This window comes from Rattus norvegicus, chromosome 10, assembly GCF_021556685.1.
Source record: "Rattus norvegicus strain SHRSP/BbbUtx chromosome 10, alternate assembly SHRSP_T2T, whole genome shotgun sequence".
Taxonomy (NCBI): domain Eukaryota; kingdom Metazoa; phylum Chordata; class Mammalia; order Rodentia; family Muridae; genus Rattus; species Rattus norvegicus.
Window position 1 is genome coordinate 80,738,529 of NC_141543.1, and position 21,506 is coordinate 80,760,034.

The 21,506-nt window shown below is 43.7% G+C and overlaps 1 protein-coding gene across 41 annotated transcripts in view; it reads right to left on the reverse strand.

Moving 5' to 3' along the window:
• Pctp (phosphatidylcholine transfer protein) overlaps positions 1–21,506 on the reverse strand; it is a 48,031-nt gene that overhangs the window by 21,959 nt on the left and 4,566 nt on the right. For 16 of the 41 annotated variants that reach the window (XM_087571185.1, XM_087571171.1, XM_087571167.1 and 13 more), the window contains 2 exons: positions 11,992–12,105; positions 11,767–11,898 (listed from right to left, as the gene is read on the reverse strand). The gene's annotated coding sequence lies outside the window, so the exon portion shown is untranslated. 41 annotated transcript variants of the gene reach the window in all.

Below are 21,506 nucleotides of genomic sequence, written 5' to 3' on the forward strand. Positions count from 1 at the left end.
ATTTACATAAGTAATCCAACCTGATTCCTTTATGAGACAAGGTCTTTTTAGGGGGTAGAGGGTGGAAGAACCAGGTCTCACAATGAAGACCTGACTAATCTTGAACTCACAGAGATGTCCCTGACTTTGCCTCCTGAAATGCTTTCTAGATGAACTGACTATGCAGTCACCCAGGCTCCTGGTCTCAGCTGTAGAAATGCTGAATAAGACAGACCAAAAATAGTTCTATGCACACACCTCGGAACAAAGAAATGCAGGGTAGAGTTCAGAGAGGGGAGCCTGAGTGACAGCCACAGAGAGGTGCGTGCGTACGGGTATTTCAGAACAGATAGCACCTACCCTGGTGTTTCTTCATTCCACACTCCCACCCCTGTTCTGTAATCCTGAGTCTGTGGAGGAACTCCTGTTTCGAAGAGGCTGTTGAGCACGAGCAGAAGAATGATCCCTTTCTGGCACCCTTTTGACACCTATCCACTTGCAGCAAGTCTGCCATAGCTTATGTCGTAAAGCCAAGGAACAGGTCTTGCTGCTGGTATCAAGTCATAAGGAGGCCTGTCATTCCATGCTTACCAAAGAACATCCCCCTGACAGCTTAGAGAGGTAAAGGCCAAGTGCAGGTCCACTGCTGAGTTTAGCACGGATTTTAATCTCTCTCACCTGTAGGAAGAGCATGTATCTCCTGAGGATGAGAACTTCCTATTTTCATCTGAATGACAAGAAGAGTTCATGGAGGATTCGGGCTTTATTGGGGGCCCTGGTATAGCTCCCCACATGTAGGTAGAACAGCATCTTCAATTTGAGCTCAAGCATTAGCACCTCAGCCTTCATCCCTGGGACTTTCTGTCTTCAGGGGTTTGGGGACACCCAAACACAACACTTCTGCCTTTGATACTTGAGTTGAGAATGCACAAGAACCACAGGTAATAAGTAGGCACGAAATTTAACACAGGACCTTTGAACCTCTGGGTTGTTGCCAGAATCAAAACAGGAGATACTTTCACAACCAGGACACATGGAGTTACCACAGAGAACCTAACACCCACAGGAGACGGATGTACGAAACAGAGTAAGAGTCACCTGGACCTGAGGAAACAGGGCCTGTGATTTGGTTCGGTGGCAAGGCAGTTGCCTAGGAAGCATGAGGCCCTAACAATACCCAAGATAACAGCTCTCCATATGAAAAGAATTACGGTTGGGAATTTAGCTCAGTGGTAGAGCGCTTGCCTAGCAAGCTCAAGGCCCTGGGTTCGGTCCCCAGCTCCGAAAAAAAGAAAAAAAGGAAAAGAAAAGAATTAGAAGATGTATAATTAGAACCAAAAAGGTTCTAATCTTTCAATGAAAGCTGATGATGATGATGATGATGATGATGGCGATGGTGATGGCGATGGTGATGGAGATGAGTTCAATATGAAAACAACTAGTTCGTGCATTTATAGAAAGCCAAAAAGGCCCAGGTTGTACTAAAAGAACAGAACACACCACACACACACACACACACACACACACACAACACACACACAACACATACACGTCATATTTACATAAGTGTCTAGCTTTATCGTAAAAATCATGTAGTACCCCAAAGACTTGCCTTTCTTTCAATTCCCACTACCAGTAGACACACTCAGTGACCCAGATCTTGGCTTTTATATACCATCTCTGCTAACTACTTGGCGACACCAGCTGATTATAGGTTCAAACGGGGAACTTACAAACCTAGGACACTGTGTGCCTGAAACTAAGGAGATGCTCAGAGAGTACTGAAGTCATGTCAAAAAGATACAGGAGCTGGCTGCAGAACTATCCACTGGCAAGATTCTGGGAAACACAACATCAAGAAAGAATAAAGGCAACAGTGGATTAGGAGCAAAGATTTAAAAAGAATCCATGGGACTAAGGAGATGCCTCCATGGCTAAATTGTTTGCCACAGAAACTTAAGGACCTGAGTTCTATTCCCAGCATCCATGCAACAAAAATGGGCCTGGTGAGGTACACGGAGATCCCAGCACTGGGAAGGCAGAGATCAATGCCTCCCTACCCCATGGTCATCAAGACCCAGGTCGCAGTAAGAAACTCCATCATGATAAACAAGGTGGGGCCGGCAAGATCACTCTGCAAATGGACGTTCTGAGGGCCTGACTTCAGTGACCAGAATCCACGACACGAGGAGAGAGCTGATTATCATACATATATGCACGCCAGCTGACACCCCCATGCATGTCACGGCACATGCATACACCACACAAACACACAACTCTAGTGATGATAGTAACTTTTAAAAGCTGAATGGTTCCTGAGGAGCAACATCTGAGTTTGACCTTTAACCTACACACATACGTGCATACCCACAGGTACTCAACATGCAAACATGCCTCCACAAACACCTGCGCCCACGCATGTCTTCGGGCTTTCAAACAAAAGCTCTATGTCCATTGATTAGGGGAGAAAGATGTCGAGGAGAAATGACGGGCAGCAGAGAGGAGAAAGGCTCCATCTGTTTTAGGTGAAGTAGAAGTAAACTAGTTAGAAAATTCCCTTTTCTCACCCTCAGTGATTTGTCCCACTTAGGAAAGGATCTCCAACAGATGCTAAGCTGTCATGTGAAAGGTTGGAGGTGATTTATTAATTGCCTCAAAGGACCACCCACAGATTCCTTAAGACATTCACACAGGGATGTGTAGCTGACCACATCTCTCCATACCTGATCAAAGATCAACAGTTTCCCAAATAATAGGACGGCTACCATTACGCTTCCCTGAAATGACAGTGAGTAATTGACAACATCATCTAAGCATATTTTTCTTGGCCAAATGTTTATTTAACCTGCAACCAATCGTAAGACACCAATCAAACAGAGGAAGCAGAAAATCTGTCAGGATACCTACTCTGACTAAAAACAAAATAATGAAATGAAACTGCTCCAAAACTCAAGAGAAATAACAGCTATATGCTATATATAAATTCTAGTTCTATTATAGAATCGCAAAGCTCTGTAGACCTCAGTTAATCAGAAAGCAGCTTGGCAGAGGAGGTGGAGAACTGGGAAGGGTCCTGGGAGCTCTCATCTTCTTCACACTCTGACCAAATCCCACTGGGTTAGAGAGACCTCCCCTGACCACATCTTCCCATAGTTGAGCCTCCAACTCAGGTTTTCTTTCTCTGTTTCTGAGTTTGACTTCAGAATAATGATAAGGGGTATTTGAATATGAAGCTTTCAGATGATGTTATAGAATTGTTCTTAATATCTCTTAAGCATAGAGAAGATGTTGAGAGAATGTGGCTTTCGTTCTTGGAAAATGCCAGCTAAATTTCTCAGGTGATAAATACTATGTTCCCCATAATTTACATTAAAAAGTTTTACATTAAAAAGTAAATATAAACAAAATATAAATAGCAGATGAATTTAGAGCAAGGGCATCCAGATCTCTGTTGTTCTGTCCCTCCCAACACTTTGATACATTCAAAACAATTCTAATACTAACCTTAGGGGAAAATCCAGCAATACATTTTTCAGGGTGTGGTTGTTTCTTCTGATTCCGGGACAAAATACCCTAACAAAAATCAACATGAGGGAGAAAGTGGGTTTATGTGGGTCCCTTTCCATGGTGCAAAATCTCAAGAGGTTGGGGCATCACAGTCCAGAACAGAGTAATGAGTTAATCCTCCCTTGCTAAGTTTCATGGTTTTTAGGTACTACGTGCTAGGGGGACCCTGCTGCTGTGGGTGCTAGTCTGAGGATGAGTCCCTTAATCTGCTGAATGCTCTGTTACCTGTAGAGTCTGGTGTCCTGATTAATGACATCACTTCTTCTAGATATGCATCAAATAATGACCCTTTAAATCCCCCAGCTCTTTGAACCTCCACATGCCTCCTTAGATCATACAAGTTGAGACTTTTGATCTTGGATAGTCAGGATCTCTGCCCCTGCTTAACAGACAAGTAGCTATGAAAAATGGATCATTAGCCATCATTAGTCCTTAAGATTAAGGAATCAAAGTCACAAAAAGGGAAACTGAGGCAGGAGAGAAAAACAGAGGAAATTAAGGCATGGAAAAAAGATCTCTTCCTTTTCCTCCTCCTCCTCCTCCCCCCTCCTCTTCCTCTTCCTCTTTCTCCTCCTCAATCTGGTGGGAGTCTCCTGCTTGTTGAGTCATGAGTTTCAGCACAGGGATGGTCAGATGGCTCAGCAGCTAGAACCTTATGAGCACAGGCCTGAAACTGAATTCAATCCACAGATCACACAAGGTGGCAGAAGAGGTTTGGACTTCACACGTGTGCTATGGTATACACACACACACACACACACACACACACATACACACACACACTCACAGAGAGAGAGAGAGAGAGAGAGAGAGAGAGAGAGAGAGAGAGAAGAAACTAATTTAAAGAATTACATCACAATTAATAAAATTAGCCACGAAGTTTGCCTCATAGAAACAATCTTCCTCTTATCTGGAGATATTTAAAATAAGAATGTTAAAATAGCAATGAAGCAGACCTAAAACCTGAACATATATGACCTTCAAGTGTGACCTTACTCCTTCCCCGGATGCAAACCTGAAGATTTCTGATAGTCTCCTAGATAAGACTATAAACTTTGTTCACAACAAAACATGTCTTAGTTTCCTCATGGAACTCTGTGGCTCAGGGTTTTCTCTTACTAGTTGTACAGTGCAGCCCAGAAACCACCCTATGAGCCCACTTGAGGTCCTCTGAAGCCTTCTGATATACAACTATAGACATGGCCCAAACCTAACACCAGGCAGTTATGCAGATATTTAAGCTTGGCTCTCTTTTGAGAAACCCACACACGCCGGTTGTGGTGGCGCACACCGGTAGGATTTGCTGAAGGAGGCAGAGGCAGGAGGATCACGAGAAACCCACACACATGATACTTGGATGTTTCTTACCCTTGCCCTGGGTTTTCTCCTTCTAGTAGCCTTCTTGTCTAAACCTACATTAAATTCCATTAAACCTCAAGTTGGCTTCAAACAATAATAAATTAGTAAATGAATGGGTGAATAGGCAAATAAATATACCTGCATTTACTACAGCTGTCAGGAAAGTTCCTCCATGAGGTAAACAATGTCTACCCACTCCTTAGTCCCAACAAAAACCTGGGGACTCAGTGACCTTATGCATAGATTGAAGTGAGGGCTGAGGCAGCAGTATGGGTAAGGCTAAGAGGAGGGCTATCCTCAGCTTCCCATGGCATCATAGATGGAGACCCCTCAGTTACCTTCTCCACACTACATCCTCTAGTACCCTCCCCAACCACGGTTCCATGTGCAGTTGGGGCAAACTTGACACAAATGCCTGATAGGAGGGGATGGATCCTGAGCTTAGGGTTCAATGACCCTCTCCGCTCTTTCCCCATCTTTGAGCGAATGCCAACAGTCCACAAGTTCTATCTTAATAGATTCCTTCCTGGAAGCTGATCTCATCAAGATGGCGGAAGGTTTGCTCTTAAAACCGAGGTCTGCAAAAACAGAATGCTAGTCAGCTATTGATTTCCAATATCAAGTTTCTTCCTGCTTTGATACCCAAAGAGGGTTTTATTTCTCTTGGCTGACAGTTAATGAAAACTGTATTCATTCATTAAGATACTCAGCACATCAGAAATGACCAGTCTGGTCAATTTAAATTATAAATCTAGGGGGATTTGGTCGGAAGCTCAGGAAGTGTGTTCATGTCATGTGACACCAGTTCTGAAATTCAGAATTCAGAGAAATGGTCTGGAGATGAAACACTTTTAAAAGATGGAAGGGTTGTGTTTTGGTTTGTTTTTCTGTTTTGTTTTTTTAGTTCACCAGTGGAAAACATTCTCATCCAGCAGCTGGGAAGTGACTGAATTACTTGGCATCTCAGAGAAAGGATCTGAGTGAGGATCAACCCTTCTCACCTCCCCCTAGGTTACTGCTCACAAGGCAGCACTGATTTGCTAAGTGGATCCCCCAGACAGAGCTGTGGTCAGGAGATCTAGGACCTCATTATTTTAAGGATTAGGAAAACCATATTGAAATGTTTAGCTGGCTTTACTTTGTGATAATAAAAGTAATGCTTATCCCGAGGGCTCACCAAATAAACTAACTGAAAACTACACCTCAGAACACTCTGTGAAGTAAAAGTCAGCACATCAGAAATTCCTTTTTAAAGACTCATTTCTTTGTATTTTATGTGTACATGCGTTCTTTCTGTATACACATATGTGAACTATGTATATGCAGTGCCCAAGGTGACCAGAAGAAATCTTTGTGTCATTACAAGGGGACTTACAGACAGCTGTGAGTCACCAAACAGGTGCTAGAAACTAAATTCAAGTCCTTTGAAAGATGGACAAATAGTCCTGACCCTGAATCATTTGTCCAGCACCAGAAAAATCTGAAGCCCCGTTTCCCATCCCAAGCAGCTCTCTCCTGGTAGATTGACCTTGTACAACTGTGCTGAAGTTTGGATCCCAAACATTACCTAGGAATCTGTTATCCTAAATGTTCGATATCCAATGTGTGATCCTACCTGGTGGGAGAACCTGTTGGATGTAGGGTGTCCTGGAAGGAAGTTAAAGGCTCGAAAGCATGCCCTGGAGGGGGATATTGGAAGCCTGGCCCCTTTCTCTTCCTCTTTGTTTCTCATCTTTGGTGATGTGAACAAGTTTCCCCACCTGCTTGCACCATGGTGTACTGATGAAAGCCATGGGTCCAAGTAACCATGAACGGAAACCTCTAAAACCAGGGACTAAAACAAGCCTTTTCTTTCTTATGAGATATGTTGGAAAGCCATATTTGTTACAATAGAAAGCCAACTGACTCAGATAGATCGCTTGTGCCTTAAAATGCTTGCAAGGTTTTGCATAATGGATATCGTATTGGCCTTCTAAGTTACTAATAAGTTTTATCATCATAGCGCAGTGGAGAAACTTTAGAGAATCAACACAGTCTGCGGAGATAGCTCACTCTGTAAAGAGATTGCTGGCTACATGGGCAAGAGAGACCTGAACTCTACTCCTGGTGCCATGTAAAACTGTCAGCATGATTGGCACACACTCCTAATTCCAGAGCTGGGGAGGTAGAAACAGGAGGATCCCCCGGGGTTCACTGCCTAGCTGGTCTAGCTTAATTTGTGACCTCCAGGCTGATGAGGGACTCCATCCGAGATCACAGAGACAGTGTTCCTGAGGGTGATACCTGAAATTGTCCTCTGGTGCCTATGCGCATGCGCATGCGCATCCACACATACAAAATGTGCGCACGCACCACATATTTCAAAAAAGCGGGCCAGCCTGATGTGCCTGATCTCTAAAGCAAACAAGGTACATTCTATACACCAGCCAACCACAGTTCAACCATGCCGAGTTACGCTTTATGAACCAGAAGTTATGGAAAGTGTTTGTGTTTAATTCCCATGATGCCAGTCTGAAATCAACGCTGTTAGAACATTTGGGTTATACAAGAAGCAATTGAGGTTTTGAGAGGTGACCACAGAGCGAGGCAAAGACTGTGCTGATCCACTTTAGAGTTCATTCTCCCATGCGTGGGTCACCCACAATGCATGCGGAGTCTTCTAATCAGATTGTATCTACAAGGGCCTCTGCGCTCAGTCACTTGTCACGAGTCACCACAGCAGTCGAAGTACAAACTCTCAAACTGAATGATTCCCCAACTCCTCTTTAGCAGATTCTACTTTTTATTCTTTCAGATGCTTATAAAGGAGACACCTGAATAGAAGAATCAATTCAAGGCAGCATCTTTTTAAATTAATTTCTTGAAGGCCTTAACAGCTGCTGGGGAATAGAAAGCTGCAGTCATACAGACTTCTGTCCTCAGTCACAGGTCCGTGTGGGTACAGGACACAGCAGTTAAATATTATCCAGACTACAGCTTTCCCATCACGTAAGAAAATGCAAGGATTGGGAGAAAGTCGTTATCCAATGCAGTTACTTTAATCACTGCATACGCCTAGTGTAGTTAACCCGAGACTACATGTAAAACAGAAGCACACAGTAGGGGTCTAGTGAAAGGGCTTTGCAGCTTTGTTTATAATATGAGTAGCGTGCATGAAACAGTCAACGAAGTTGACACTTTAAAGAGCCAGACCTATGTGAATCCTGGAAGACATTCAGAGAATAGAGTCGTCATCCACCTGCCTTCCAGGAAGGGGATTCCAGAGGCAGCTGGCTATATTGTATTACCAAGTCCCTTCCGCTTCCTAATCACTGAGGGATCTGAGTTCAGCACCAGGACCTCTCAGCCCAAGGTGTAGAGTTTCACTGGAGCTGTGATTCTGAAGGCAAAAAGGCATGTTAATTAGCATGAATGCCAGCCTTTTCTCATAAGCCTGAAGTCCTCTCTTTAATGAGGTAGGCTTCAATTTGGGGACAGAGGCTGGCTATCTTCCTCTGGGAATGTAGGCCATGCTCTGGGTAAACTAAATTCAGCAGTATGTCTGGAAAGAGCTTTCATTAGGGTCCCCTTTAATTACTTTCTTGACAGGGCTGGGTGTTCTTAGAACATTTATTTGAATGTGTGGACTCTCTTTTCTATCTCTCAGGGACTCAGTGACTCTCTTATCTGTCTTTCTAACTCACCATTAATGCAGTAAAATAGTCTGTACCCTTCCTACTTCCTCTGCAGCTTGAATTCACTCATGTTTCTTTGTATGTTCTGGCCATACTAAAGTAAGGCCACCTCGACAGGTCCTCTCAACCTTTGACTCTGATCATCTCCTTGCTGGATTCATTCCTCATTCAGAGACTGGGGCAGTTAGCTTAAAACACTAAGTACGTTATGTTATTCCTGTCCTTAGAACTGATTATAGTTTCTGTTGCTCTAGTAAAGTAACCTGACGAAAGCAACTTTAAGGGGAAAATGAAGTTTGTTTGGCTTACAATTCTAAGTCACAGTACATCCTTGTGGAGAAGTCAAAGCAGGAACTGGAAGTCACTCCTCATATTCACAGTCAAAGTCAGAGAGGGAGAGAATGCATGAATGTCTGAGAATGCATGCATGCTCACTTCCTCCACGATAGGATCCTAACTCTAAGGAATGGTGCCGCCTGTGGTGGGCTGAGTGTACTTCTACAAGTTAATACAATCAAGACAATCCCCTGCAGACATCCCCACAGGTGGTTCCTGATCTAGATACCTCAGTGAGATTCTTCCCTAGTGATTCTAGACTGTAATAAGTTGGAAAAAAAAAAACTAAGCATCACACAATCCTTCCCTGTCTTCTCGTGGCATCAGTTAGAAGTGACTCATGCTGTGTTCTCAGACTTTGCCCGCCTGAATCTTTATCCTCGTCATCTTCAAGCTCTCTTTTATTTCCTTTAGATTCTTAGTTCTGTCCAGTGTTTCTGCACTTCCTGAATGTCACCCACGGTGTTTTCTAGTCCATACCTCCTTTCCTCGAACTCTTCACATCTCTTTACCCTACAGGTTTCAGAATCAGTAGTCCTGCCTTGGGCTCTCTTTCCACAGCCCCTCTCCCCATTGTATTTTTGGTCATTATTTTAAAGAGGATTATTTAGTATATTGTAAGGTAACGGTAGAAACTTCTCCTTTTCTTCCTTATAAAAAAGTATTGCTCCTTGTGATTGGGCCTGCACCCCAGTTGAAGCAGTAAGAAAACAAGGGTGGAGGTTGGGGATTTAGCTCAGTGGTAGAGCGCTTGCCTAGGAAGCGCAAAGCCCCGGGTTCGGTTCCCAGCTCTGAAAAAAAGAACTAAAAAAAAAAAAAAAAAGAAAGAAAAAAGAAAACAAGGGTGAACAAGCGCTCATCCCGCTCTGTAATTAGTTGAACAACTGCTTCCTCCATTAAATAATAAGCTTGACTGGAGATGAAGCTTAGGGGTGCAGTGCTTACTTAGTATAGGCAAGGCGACCTCTTGCCCTCCCTTCTCCTCCAGTGGACCCCCTTCTTCTCCTATCCAGTCATTCTTGTACTTTTAAGACTCTCTCTCTCTCTCTCTCTCTCTCTCTCTCTCTCTCTCTCGATCTCTCTCTCTCTCGATCTCTCTCTCTCTGTATGTGTGTACGAGTGTGTGTATGTGTGTGTGTGTGTGTGTGTGTGTGTGTGTGTGTGTAAATGGAGGAGTTTAAGTTCAGTCCACATTGGAAGCCTGAAGATCCTGAGTTCTGATACTAATGAAGAACACAGCAGCAGCAGCAGCAGCAGGAGCAGACAACAGACTACATGAACTTGTTGGTGAGAGCAAACACATGCAGGCACAAAGCCACGTCTCTTTCTTTTATGTCCTGTTATCTGGGTTATCACCAGGAGATGATAGTCACTTTCAGGATGGGTCTTCCCACGTCAAATAACTAGATCAAAAAACCCCTTAGAGCCGTGTCCCTTTAGATGGATTCCAGAGCAGTTTAGCTATGAAGCTCAACCATCCCAGAGCCCTTTAGCCCCCCTCCTCCACATCCTCTTAACACAACGCTGCCTGCAGAGAGATGAGCTGTCTCCGCAGTGCTCCGCCTAAATCACACCTCAGGGCTTTTAAGCCATTGAGCTCTGGCTTGGTTTCTTTAGGTAGCAAGAGAGGACACACATTCTGCACTAAAGAAAAAGCAAACAGAGAGAAATCAAGCTTTTAAAAAGAAAGTCCTACTAGTGTGTATCTTCAGCTGTTTGCTTTGTCCTTTGAATTACGTGTGTACATGTATGTGTCTGTGTGTAGGTTTGTGCATGTGAGTGCAGGGGCACACATAGACCAAAAGAAGATGTAGGATCCCTGGAGCTAGAGTTGCAGGCGGTTGTGAGTCACCTGGAGTGGGTGCTGGGAATAACTCAGGTCTACGGCAAGAGCAATAGATGCTTTAAACCGCCGAGTCCTATCTCTGGTCTTGTGGGTTTTGTGTTAGGTTTTGGTTTGTTATTATTTCTATTTTGATATAGTCCTGCTAAGTAGGACAGGTGAGCCTTGAATTCACTTGTCTTCCGTCTCCCAAATTCTAGGATTACAGGCATGAGATACCGCTCTCGGCTACCTGTCGGTGTTCACATATATCATGGGAATTAGTATCAAGGAAAGTTATTGTTCATTTTTTTCTCTGTGTGAAATAGACATGTTTCTAGCCCTTCTCACTAAGCTCTTTGCTCGTTCCTGGATAGGTACATATTTTGGAATAAAAACATAGATAATCATTATTGTTTAAAATATGCATCTTCAGTCAGGGGTCCCCAGGAATTTTCTGCTGTTCCTGCCTTCTAAGCCATTTATCCAGTAATATATCTTCCTAGCTCCCCACAGCACGTATTTCGTTGAGGCAGGGTCTCGTTATGTAGACCAGACTAGCCTTGAATTTACAGAGATCTCCCAGGATAAAAACATGCACAAACATGCCTGGTTCAACATATATTTTTAAAGAAAAATAACATTCATATGTCAAAAAAAAAAAGGACAAAAGCACAATAAATGTTGATAGTTCTGTTGGAGGGGTGATTAGAATGATTTTTGTTTTTCCTAAATTTTGTCGATATTATTTCATTTTAAGCATTATGACTGTGTTTTCAAAGAGATAAACCATGGGTTTTTTGTTTTTGTTTTTAGGTTGTAACTTTAATCAAAGACTGGACAGAACTGTGATCTTGATTTAGTTAATTTGCTTAGTCAATGCCTTTTGCCGTCGGTAGAGGGCGCAAGATAGAGGCAAAGAGAGTGTGTGGCATGGTGAAAGGCTTCAAAACACTGGTAATTGTTATTTTTCACTAATCTTCGCATGAAATTCGTAAGGCATAAGACTAACTGCAGCTCTATCATTACCGATCGTCTCAGTTCCCACGGTGTGCTCCCCGGAGACTAAGTAGCCGTCGGTGAGTAGATAGCTATCTACCTCTTTTCTGCCAGGTACTGACGTACGCTGTGTATACTGTCGCAGTGCAGAATGCAGCCTTTCTAAGGAATTTTTAAGGAGAACAAATGAACAATATTAAATTAAAATGAATGGGCCAAAGGGAAAGTATTTAGGCTTAGTGTGGTGTTACTCACGTTTAATGCCAGCACCGAGAGGGAAAGAAGCCCGTGGAGCTCTTCACAGAGGTTGAGAGCAACCTCGTCTCCATGTTGAGTTCCGAGGTAGCAAGAGCTAAAGGGTGGGATTCCCTGCGTCACAATAAATAAATAAGTAAATAAATAAATAAATAAATAAATAAATATCAAATAAACACATAGAAAATGCATAGTGAAAAAAATCCAATTTAATAGTATATTAATTGATTTAATTCTGAAACACATATCTAGGCAACACACACACACACACGCGCGCGCAACAATAATGTAATATACACCTAGGAAGTGTGCTACTAAATCTCAGAGTGTTTCTGAAGAAACTGTGGGATGGTTCTAAAAGAAACGAATGAATGAATAAAACACAGCCCATCCTAACAAGGACACGCGCACTCCGTGGCTGCCATTTCTTAGATTCAGGAAGGTCCCCAGTGACCCCCTTCAATAGGTGTTGCTTTAGGAGTTCGTTCCATAACTGATGGGTGAGTCTACAAATGGTGACTCACACAAATGAACTCAAACTTACATTTTGACAGTCGTTCTTGAGCGTGATATAAGGTTTTGATTAAGAAACCATTCAGAGAGTTTGGAAACATGGGCGAAACCTCTGTTACCTCCCCATTTTTAGCGTTCTCATGTTTAATGGTTTATGCCACCCACACTGTAAACATGTCTTTCTCTTAAAGGCGAAGGAACAAGGTTGGGAATTCATGGAGTGTGACAGAGAGTCTATGGACAGGCCTGCATGTATGTGCAATGGTTTCACCATAATGTTTCTCTAATTACTAGAAATGTTAACGTATAACCAGCTTGCTGGTTCCATTCAAACTCCAGACAATATGAACAATATTCATTGTTATTAGAAACCAAAGGATTTAAGTCCACTTAATTTTAATTGTGTTTATCTTTGTAGTTCAGACCTCTGTTTCCTAGGTTGTTTTCTTCTCCCAGAGTTCAGTTCTCAGAAGCCATATTGAGTGTCTCACAACCCTCTTAAGGACAGTTGTAGGACATCTGATGCTTTCTTCTGGACTCCTTGGACACTGGTGCTTACACTCACACATACACAGACACACACACACACACACACACACACACACTTACATAATAAATAAAGATTTTAAGAAATTAATTGTGACTGAATAATGACTGTTTTAAAATAATATTTGTTTAGAAAAAGAAAAATTTGAAACCCTGTGCCTGTTTCCAAAACCACAACACCCCCAACTTCATCTCTCATTTCTCTTTTACTGACCCAAGTCCTTACAGACCGCTGGTTTTCTTCAGCAGTGTGCGTGCCAACATGCTTAGGCCCTCAGAGCTCCCAGAAAAGTCACAGGTGAGCAGTGCAAGCAAATCAGCACGTGGGGACCTCTGTGGTGCAAGTTCTCTAAAGTTCTCAACTAGAAAAATGTTAGTGCTCTAAGAAATGAGGGGTTTTTTTCACGGCGGTTTTAGTAAAAATAAATAAATAAGTAAGTAAACCTAGTTGATCTGCAAAACAGAAGAAAAAACAAACAAACAAACAAACAAAAAACTTGTTTTGAATGCAAGAAAAAACAACTTAGGGATAGGACAGAACCATTTCAATTCCATGAGAAAAAGATTGAATTGTGTTTGGTAAAGGTTAGAAATAGTAAACAACAAAAAATAAAAACGCGTCCTTCAGTCTAAACCTTCATCTGGCTTGTAAAACATTACAATAACCAATACAGTTCAAAAACAATAAACAATACTCTAAGAGCTATCAGAGCTGGAGAAAGAGTTCAGAGGTTAAGAGCACTGGCTATTCTTCAAAGGTCCTGAGTTCAATTCCCAGCAACCACCTGGTGGCTCACAGCCATCTGTAATGGGATCCGATGCCCTCTTCTGGTGTGTCTGAAGACAGCTACAGTGTGCTCATATACATAAAATACATAAACTAAGAGCTATCATCTCGTACAGGAAACAGGGCCTAACCTTGGTCTAAAAGAAGTATATTCCGGGGGGTTGGGGGTTTAGCTCAGTGGTAGAGCGCTTGCCTAGCAAGCGCAAGGCCCTGGGTTTGGTCCCCAGCTCCAAAAAAAAAAAAAAAAAAAAAAGAAGTATATTCGGGGTGTGTGTGTGTGTGTGTGTGTGTGTGTGTGTGTGTTATAAGTGTATGTATGTGTTAATGTGTTTGTGTGTAGGTGCACCTGTGCACGCTACATGCACATGGAGGAAGTCTTTCACTGGACAAAGAGCTCACAATCCCCTGAGATAGACTGGCCAGCAACGTTCAGGAATTCTGTCTCTGCCTCCTTAGCAGAGGGCTACAAGCACATGTCATTATACCCAGGTATTACATTAGTACTGGGATCCAAACTTGGTCTTTCGAGCTTAAATGGCAGGCACTTTGCCAAAGGAGTCATATGTCCTGTCCCCCAAAGGAGCATTCTTTTAAGCGAAAGAAAGAAAGAAAGAAAGAAAGAAAGAAAGAAAGAAAGAAAGAAAGAAAGGGAGGAAGGAAGAAAGAAAGGGAGAAAGGGAGAAAGGAAGAAAGGGAGAAAGGAAGAAAGAAAGGAAGAAAGAAAAAAAGAAAAAAGAAAGGAAGGAAAGGAGAAAGAAAAATAGAAAAGAAAAAAGGAAGAAAGAAAGAAAAATAGAAAACTAAAGAAAAAGGAAGAAAGAAACTAAAGAAAACTAAAGAAAAAGAAAGGAAGGAAGAAAAAAAGAAAAGAAAAGGCAGTATGTACTACAGTATAGGACAGGTAGTAAAAGAAAGCTTAGTACTGGTTTCTTAGGAGGCAACAGAATGGTCCAGACTGGCTTTTGCCAAGGATAGAAGCTACAAAGAAAGCAGTCAGGAGTTGCTTCTGCAGTCTAGCTCCTCCTGGGTTAATATTGGGAGAGTTGATGGGGACTCATGGTTATTTACCTGCTGACAGGGGTTCTGTGTAAGCTGAACTCAATCTGAAGTTAATTCTGCTCCAGAGAGCGGAGAAATCTATAGATCAGCCAGCCGCAGTGATGGGGTAACATACCACCACGATGGGATACCCCAAGTGTACACTCAAGCTACAAAACAGTGACACGGATCCAGAAGACGAGCAGAGTGCGAGAAAAGTCCCCCTGTGAGACTGGAGGCTGTGTGCTGCCACAGGTCTTGTAGGTGAGAACCTGCTTCACAACAGGATGAGCTTCCTGACCAACTCCGGGGATTTCGAGCAGTCCCTAAAGTAAGATTTGCTCGGGCTGGGGATTTAGCTCAGTGGTAGAGCGCTTACCTAGGAAGCGCAAGGCCCTGGGTTCGGTCCCCAGCTCCGAAAAAAAGAACCAAAAAAAAAAAAAAAAAAAAAAGTAAGATTTGCTCCTCTCCTATCGCTGACATTAGAATTCAGGAGTCAAGGAAACGCCTATCCCAGCACAGAGCAGCCTGGAACTAGCTCAAAAAGGCAAAGAAAGGGATGCTCAATCCATCCCAGACACAGAGATCAGACAGGCCTAGGGTAGCGGAAGCTCCTTCAGCCGAGCTCAGTCTTTCTTAGGTGGCTCATCCGTTAGGGCATTCATCACGTACTATACAGCAGTGTGCTGTGTTATGACTGTCCAGCAATGTGTCAGCCTCACTGCTATAATGGGGGTTTGGTTATTTTTAATAGTATTTCCCGTATTTATATTTATAACCATCTACGTTAACGAAACACCCTGGATGCTGTTAGAGAGGATGGCACTGCTGAGGATGTCCAAGCTCTAGGTCAGAGAAAACCAGCAGAGCAGCAGTGACTCATAGGCTATACTGTCTGCACCGTGGCTGTGCCTGTGACTGTACCCTCCACACACTTGTCCTCTCTCACCCCATAGGGTAACAAGACTGGCATTATCAGTTCCTTTTCTACTTGAGTGACATGGACATATTTTAAGCCCACTGAGACCTGATAGTTTCTTTTAAACATTTTTTAAAATTTTTTCAATGTTCACTTATGTGTATGGGTTTTTTATCTGCATGTATGTCTGTGTACCACATGCTTATGGTACCTTCGGGAGCCAGACAAAGAAGGCATTGGATCTCCCGAAACTGAGATAACAGATATTTGTTACCTACCCAAGTGAGTGCTGGGAATCAAACCTGGGCTCTCTTAAGAAAGAGTCAGTGCTCTTAACCACTGAGCCACTTGTCCAGCCTCTGATGCAGAAGCATTTGGTGTAGGCAACAGAAACCTATCAAGTGAGTTTTACCCAAATATATATATACCACTAGTCTCAGTACACATCATGCTTTCTTTGGTGCAGGAGTTACAGATAAATTTGGATTCCCCAAGTTCTTGAGACGCTCTCAATCTCTTAAATTAGAATAGATAAATAAACACACAATTCCTCCCTTATTTGGTGAGGGACGTAGCATAGGTAAGCTCAAAGCAAGGGTCTCAACTCAGGGAGGTTTTGTTCTTTGGGATGATTCAGTAAAGTCTGAAGACATGTGGTTGTCACAACTAGAGGGGTTGTGACTCAGGACGCAGCACTGAGGAACAGGGAGTTTTGCTGTTGGTTGTTCTGGAAGAACATTACAGTCTTTCCCAGTGAGGCAACTTTCCATCTTTGAAGGTCAACATTGCCCAGATGGAGAACCACTGGCATAGAGCATCATGGGACCAGGGCACTGGCAGAGAGCATCATGGGACCAGGGCACTGGCATAGAGTATCATGGGACCAGGGCACTGGCATAGAGCATCATGGGACCAGGGCACTGGCAGAGAGCATCATGGGACCAGGGCACTGGCAGAGAGCATCATGGGACCAGGGCACTGGCAGAGAGCATCATGGGACCAGGGGAGGTTCTCAGACATGTGTAGTCTGAACCCAGAGGAGGACATATCAAGGAAGATGTCTTAGAAGCAGAGACAGGAGAGTCAAAGAGAGATGGGCAAGCAGGATCTTGAGTGGTCAAGAGTAGGAACACAAAATACTGTGTTGAGATTTGAAAAGCGAACCAACCTGGGTCTGAGGCTGACAGGCCAATTCATGATGGCAGGCCGTGGAAGGAGGGTGACTCCTCCTTTAAGAAAAGGGGAGACATACACTCAAAGAAGTTAAACAAGAAGGAAGGTCCAAGCGAGGATGCTCGAATCTCTCTTAGCAGTGGGAACTAAAGAGTTATAGAAAGCAGAGGGAGGAAGGTAAGTGGGAGAGACCCAGAGGACCAGGAGAATGAATGGAAATCTGCAGCTGCCAGGGGTGAGGGAGCGAGGGGAATCTTTAAGAAGTTCCAGGGACCTGAGATGGCAGAAGCTCCCAGGAGTCAGTGCCTGTGACCTTAGTCAAGTTGTCTAACAGGAGACATGGAGTGGGAAGAGACCACCTCCCGTGGCCAGGCAGGACCTGCAGTGGAGGGCTAAGAACACCATCCCACCCACAAAACTTTCGACCCAAAATTTGTCTTGTCTAAAAGAAATGCAGGGACAAAATGAGCAAAGACTGAAGGAATGGCCAACCAATAACCAGCCCAACTTGAAACCCATCCCATGGGCAAGCACCAATCCCTGACTTCATTAATGAAGCTGTTAGGTTTGCAGACAGAAGCCTAGCATGACTGTCCTCTGAAGGGCTTTAACCCAGTAACTGACTGAAACTGTTTGTACCCACAGCCAAACACTGGACAAAGGTCAGGGATTCCTGTGGAAGAGTTTGGGGAAGGATTCGAGACCTTGGAGGGGATTGGAACCCACTGGAAAACTGATAAAATTACCTAACCTGGACCTCTCAGAGATGGAGGCAACAACCGAAGAACATACACGGGCATGAACAAGGCCCTACATATGGAGCAGAAGTGCAGCTCAGTCTCATGTGAGACCCACTAACACTGGAGTGGAGGCTCTCCTTAAAGTCATAGCCTGACTGTGGTATCCGTTCCCCAACAGAGCTGCCTTGTATGGCGTCAGTAAGAAAGACTGCACCTACTCTGGCAGAGACTTCGTGTGCCAGGGTTGGAGGAGATCCACTGGGGAGCCCTTCTTTCAAAGGAGAAGGGGCGTGGGGATGGCAGGAAGGTCTCTGTGGGAGGGGTGCAGAAGGGGGCAGCATTTGATTAAACAAATAAATTAACTTTTCAAAAGAAAGAAAAGGGGAGAATGGGTGGGTTTTCACCAAGGGAGTACTCGGTGTGGTTAAGTTCACATACCTGTTTAAGTTGGCATATTAATGGAAACTAGAGACTTCAAATTTTATATGAATAAAGAAATGCCTGTTCATGGCTTCTCAGCACTCACTGAACACACACACACACACACAGACACACAAACACACACAGACACACAAACACACACAGACACACACAGACACACACAGACACACACACAGACACACACAAACATACACAGACACACACAGACACACACACACTGAACACACACATACACACAAACACATAGACACACAGACACACAAACACACACACAGACACACACACACAAACACACCCAGACACACACAGACACACACACAGAGACACACAAACACACACACAGAGACACACACAGAGACACACACACACAGACACACACACAGACACACACACAGACACACACAGACACACACACAAACAACAAACACACACAGACACACACACAGATACATACACAGGCACACACACACATGCACAGGCACACAAACATATACACACACACACATACACACACACACTCACCTCTAATATCCTAAAGCAACGTAAAACTGACTATGTATCATAAAGAAATCTAATGCATTGAGCAGAGCCATACGATAGCAGTGTCTCTTTTCTGGATTCTGTGGACAGGGAGAAGTGAATCAGTAAGAAAATACACACTCACTGTGACCAGAACACACCCTCATGGCAGCCCCCTAGGAGCCCCGTTGCTTCTGCAAAGCTGGTGAAGCTCCTCTGTCCAAAAGCCTTGTTGGTCCAGGGAGGAGAGCTTCCTGTTCCCAGTGAGTTTCACCCTTGGGCTTTCCTACCCCTCCTCCCTAGAGTTGGCTACACATGTGTCCTGTCACATAAAACTGTGAACTGAGGTCTCTGACTTACGTCACATCAGTCACAGCAGGATGAGGCTCTGTTAGTGTGCCTTCTGGCCCCTGGGGCTTGATTTTTGAATCAATTTTGCAGCCTGTTCTGTGACTTGAAAGTCTCTGCATACCTTATTGTATCGACTCACGGTCAGCGAGATTGTCAGTCAGGGAGCAAACATTGCAAACCTCAAATTTCTCACAGAACCAAAGAAGTGTTTATTCTGTAGTCAGTCCTTGAACCAGACTCCTGAATGGAAATAAATAGATAGTCACAGTTCACGGTACAAGGTCAGTGGCTTTGCGGACAGATAACACACTGCAGATTTTTTTTTTTAAAGTGAGGTTTCCTACAGTCGCTCTGGTGACTTGTGTGTCAGCATTAGCTATGTCCCCTAACTGCTCTCAGCTCTAATGTACTGAGCCCATGTACACTTAGAAAAAGAAAAGAAAAGAAAAGGAAAGAAAGAGTTTTTAAAAGGGTTTACTTGGGATGTCACAAATGGAACTTCCAGCAGTTGGGGTCCCCTGTTCACTGCCTTAAAGAGAAAAGAAGATTCAAATCCAAGTTTCCTGATGATCACTCCATGGATCTTTTCATTGCACAACATGTGCGGAGAGTCAGAAATGCTGGTTTTGCTGTGGAAGCGATCCAAACCCTTATGCTGTGCCCCTAGGAAGGGAAATGATTGAGTTCTACCGGGGCAGTAAACAAAGGTTTTCCTAGTAAAATGATCTTAGAAGATAAATGACAAGGAATAAATCAGGGGAGAGAGGTAGCCCCCGAGAATACTGAGACCATCCAATTGGACGTCCCTCAAACATCCGGATGGCAGAATTACTGACTGAGTGTAAGTGGTCAATTAGAATTTGGAGCCTTGGGTTTCCCACTCTGAGTCATGGTCGGAGAAACATCTTGTTCTCCTTCTGGGGCCATGCACTCTCTTGGGGTTATTGGTTTTTACCAAGTTCCACTCTCTTCTCTCTCTCTCTCTCTCTCTCTCTCTCTCTCTCTCTCTCTCTCTCTCCCCTTCCTTCCTCCCTTCCTCCCTTCCTTCCTTCCTTTCTTTCTTTCTTTCTTTCTCTCTCTCTTTCTTTCTTTCTTTCTTTCTTTAACAAAGACAATAGTGTCTCTTCCTGTATAGTTTACTTAATTAAACAAGAAGGAAGGAGACAATGTGTGGCTGTCCGTATAAAATACGACTTTAATTTTCTTTTCAATCTAGAGAAAGAAGCCAATGGCCACCCCTCCTTGCTCTGCTCCATAAGTTCATAAACAGTTCTATTTTGAATTCAGTTCAGCTGGGCAAACTGTTCTCTTTCCTACTGCCCACCCACGTCACGGACATCAAAGACTTCTTAAGTGGATCCGAATGCGTTCCAAAAGGTTTTGTGAGCTGGTTCTACTCTCAGTGAACTTCTGCGGAGGCCCCGTGGGAAGATGATTGCCTGTTTTTACTGGCAACACGATCATCGTTGCAAAGCCCAAGCCTTTGTTCTAGTGAGAAGACACGACTTGTGAGCCCTAGGAAGAATCTGAACTTGGGAATGGTGTGAAGAAGGCAAGAGTTAGGGGCAATCAAGTGGTGGTTTTAGTCCAGCACGCGCCCATTTTCCATCAAATGTCTAACAAGGCCCTGCACATCTTTGATTGTATAACAGAATTATTTCTTGCACCCACCCACCCCCTTGGATCATTTGTCTAAAGGAAATAATAAATCCACAAAAACAGTATAGGTAATGAAATCAAATGCATATCAACTACCTGTGCTTTGTCCCCAAGTATTTCTGCTGACAGTCTCATTAAACTATTAATTGGGTGGCCTTTAAAGTCTTATAAACTCCTCTCCCTCTCCTAATAGCTGGTACCACATAAAATCCATTGCCAAGTTTTGTTGTTCTTCCCTGGGAGCTGGGGACCGAACCCAGAACCCAGGGCCTTGAGCTTGCTAGTCAAGCACTCTACCACTGAGCTAAATCCCCAACCCCCTTCCCTGTCTTCTTAACTCTTGCTTGTCCACACTTCCTAGTTTAGGGTCCCAGTGTCATGAGTTCTTGCCTGCTCCCCCAGTCTCCTCCCCCGCATATGACTTTCTTCAGGATATTCCAACACTCTAGTGCTGGCCACTCTTTACAGAGCTGAGTATGGTGTACTATTCAAAGCCACTCTGCCCGCTAAATAGACTTCCAATGCATCATTTGGTCCCTAATAGAACCATAAACCATTTCCAATCTCACTCTGGATGTTTTCCGTGTGAGCCATGCAGGCTGCTCCCCACTCTCTGCAGAAGATTCGGATTCTTCCAAGTCGTGTTTACGTAACGCACATTACTCCCTTTACCCAGAATTACATTTCCCCCTCATTCCTTACAGTGCCAAATGCTTGTCTGGCACGAAACTTCCAGTCCACACTCATCTCTGTAGCTCCCAAACCTCGTCCAGAATTGATCACTTCTCTCTGGGGTATGTGTAGCAGCTTGCTATGGTCTCAAATGCAG